Here is a 3,281-nt window from a genome sequence, read left to right as displayed (position 1 = left end):
ATTACAGTTGGTGAAAGTTAATTACTTTCGGTTATGTTTGTCTTTGTTCACTCAACAGTCCGCCTTCATAGTTTACATTCTTCATTATTACAATTGGTTACGTGCATGGTTCAGTCCACATCTTCAATCTACTTTACCAACACACTGCTGGGCACAGCAGTTCATTTTACACACAGAAGCAAATCCTTCCAGCAAACACTGACACTTGATTTCAATTGACACACTGAAATAAAAAAAAACACTAACAGGCAACACATGATGCATCTTTTTATGGCAGCCTTTAATTGTGTATATATATATATATATATTTAATCATTGACAGTGTAAGAAATGTGTATATTGTGTAAAGAAACTTTTCCTCCCAAAATACAGTAAGATGTTTATCTCCCAATAGAAAGTAGTACAGTGTATTCTACAAGAACGAGTCCTTGAAATGCAGCAGGAAACGTTTCAATGGGCTTTATTTTTGACATTTTTTTTGTTTTTGTGGTTGAATACAGATATATTTCAGTGTGGTTATGATGATGCTGTTCATATGAATACATGTTAGTTTTTGAACAATCAAGTTTCAATCAAATCTGATCAAACCACACCCAAACAGTCCTCATGAAGCAGATTAGCTGATTTTTGGAGGATTAAACCCATAATAAATAAAACCCAAGGATGTTTTTTCCCCCTAACTTTAAATTTGATTGTTACTTATTTGGTCATGAATATCTAATGTTACAGAAAAAACATGAGCACAATGAAATAAAAATACTGTAAATATAATATCTAAAACATGAACATGAAACTAAAACAATAGGAGGAATAATTTGTTATAAAAAACAAAACAACAGTGTTTCCACAACAACTTTTTTCAGTGTCTCTTATTTCATAGAAACAGCAGTTTTTGCAGTAAAAAAGAAATTTAGTCAGAATAATTCTACACACAGAAGAGCGAGGACTGAACAACATATCTGAGGATGTGATGTTTCATCCTGCAGGACATGTACCTGAACGCTGGTGGTGTGACGGTGTCATATTTCAAGTGGCTGAAGAATCTCATATGAGAGAGACTCAAACTAACAACCTGCTCAGTGAGCACAAGACTGCTCTTTAATACCACCTTAACCTGCAGAAAGACAGGAGTCTGCCAGGGTCATAAAACATTTCCTTTACATTTGATATTACATTTTCAACTCTTTTGACACATTTCTAAAACAGTTGATAAAAACCAGAACCATAATTTACAAAGATATACGGTACATGACAATTGTATAGCAACAAATAATAAAAATATGCATTTAATTTTACAGGAACTAGCATTGCTAGTCAGTTATTTACAGTATAATCCATATTAAAAAAATCCATATTGTTTCTTTTTTTCCTGTCTGTTTCTACTTCTTCAACAGACAGCCTACTGAAGGCTCTTTCGCTCCCTCTTATTTCTATTTTTATTGTATTTTTTTTCAGGAAGAGGGATGTTAATGTCTTCCTGCATTGCCTATGTTCATTTGTTCCATCTGTCTGGTTTATCTTATAGCTCTCACATCGCTGCGTAGTTGTCCAAAATTTTCAGCAAACATTCTACGGTTGTTTTCTGAGGCTAGTATCACAACCTTTCCACTGGTATAAACACATACAGTGCCACTGTGGAGGTCAAGTTTGATTTGATTTCTCAGTTCAGTTTCATCAGTCCTAGGGTAGCGCTGCTTTATGGCAGCTATCCACTCTCTTTTTAAATTAGTAAAGAAAATTAGGTTGCATATTACATCATCTCTTTTAGTGTCATGATAAAGAGTATCAGGATGGTTTCTAAGGTATTCATCTTTGAATATTTTCCTTCCCTCTAATCCCATTCCTTCAGGGTATGGAATACGACGAGCAGACATCTATATAAAAACAAACAAAAATATTTTTGGTAAATTAACATGCTACTGATAAATGGTACAAAACATCCAGTAATTAGACTTGCTGTGGTGTTATACCTTGTATTTCTCTTGGCGTTGTGGTTCTCTGGTTTACTTGGTGTGAAGGCTGATACTCTGGTCCTACAGCTGCTTCCTTAACACACAAGACAAACATCAGATCAGAATTTGCATCACATCGGGGCGTTATACAGTTTAACATACCCATAATATATCAAGTCTACCTCCCCAGGTTCACCCTGTCCTGTGTGAAATGTTACTGCAACAAGTGTTTGAAATTGTTTCACTACCTGCTGTAGTTGATAATATTTTATAAACCTAAATTCTGACGTCTACAGCAATAAGTAACAGCCTTTATCTTTCAATCCTTGCCTTGCAGTACCTGACTAATTTACATCACTGACAAAGTTGCTAATGTATCTGTAAATGCAAGATTGATTAGTTTTTCATTTAACAGCAAGAAGTAGAAAAATCAAACCTGTCAACAAGAATTTGAAGGACAGATAAATGGAAGTATTCTTACAGAGTCTGCAGCAGTTCAGGCAGCGTCGGTGATGTTCTGGAGGAAACTAGTGTCAGCTGATGTGAAATCTCTGAAGATGTTGAGATGATCTGTCTGGGGAACGAATCGGTTCCTTTTTTATTTCTACTCCCTCTTGTTTACAAACATTACATTTGATCACAACCAGTCATTATGTGCCAACGTGAACAGCCAATCATAAAAGAGCAGAGTCATTGGTATTGTTACATATTTGCATGTGCCAGGTTTTCAAACTAGATAAACTAGATTAGTTATCAGAGTGAATCATTACTGATATGACATTGATGCAGAAACAAAGAACACCTCTGATGCCTCTTTTATTTCTCCTTTTGTGTTCCCATATGTTTTCCCTTCTAGTGTCTGCGCAGGAAATTTGGCAAGCAGGGAGGACCCATCTCCATCGTCTCTACTGCTGACTTCCAGGCCAGAGTTGCTGTGAGTATCATCTCCTGAAGCACACACATGTATACACAGGCACTGGATGTTTGTGTTTTTTAAAACAATTCTTCATGCTGGAAGGTTATCAAGGAGCCTTTTATCAACCTTGATTGACATGTCACAAGTTGTCTTGATACAGTGAAAACTGTCCATCTGGAATAACAAACAGGAATTATGGGAATGACAAACAAACAACAAGCAAACAATTGCATCAGTGCCGTAACCAGCTAATATTTCCATTACAGATTAATTTATCACTCTCCTGATTACTTGTTCAGCCAATGCACCATCAAAAGCAAAGAAAAATGTCCATCACAAGTTCCCAGAGTCAAGTTATGTCTACAAAAGTAAAAAAGTATTTAGTCTGGATTAATGTGAAGTGACAAAAAACA

At 35.7% G+C, this 3,281-nt stretch overlaps 1 long non-coding RNA gene across 1 annotated transcript; it reads right to left on the bottom strand.

The window, feature by feature from the left end:
• Positions 1 to 1,052: 1,052 nt before the first annotated feature.
• LOC137171915 (uncharacterized) lies at positions 1,053 to 2,548 on the bottom strand. The gene is made up of 3 exons (XR_010924839.1): positions 2,434 to 2,548; positions 1,971 to 2,046; positions 1,053 to 1,874 (listed from the first exon to the last, which is right to left on the bottom strand). It is a non-coding gene; the product is annotated as an uncharacterized lncRNA (long non-coding RNA).
• Between the last annotated feature and the right edge of the window lie 733 nt (positions 2,549 to 3,281).

Source organism: Thunnus thynnus, chromosome 20, assembly GCF_963924715.1.
Source record: "Thunnus thynnus chromosome 20, fThuThy2.1, whole genome shotgun sequence".
Classification (NCBI taxonomy): Eukaryota; Metazoa; Chordata; class Actinopteri; order Scombriformes; family Scombridae; genus Thunnus; species Thunnus thynnus.
This window is presented reverse-complemented; position numbering and strand designations above follow the sequence as displayed.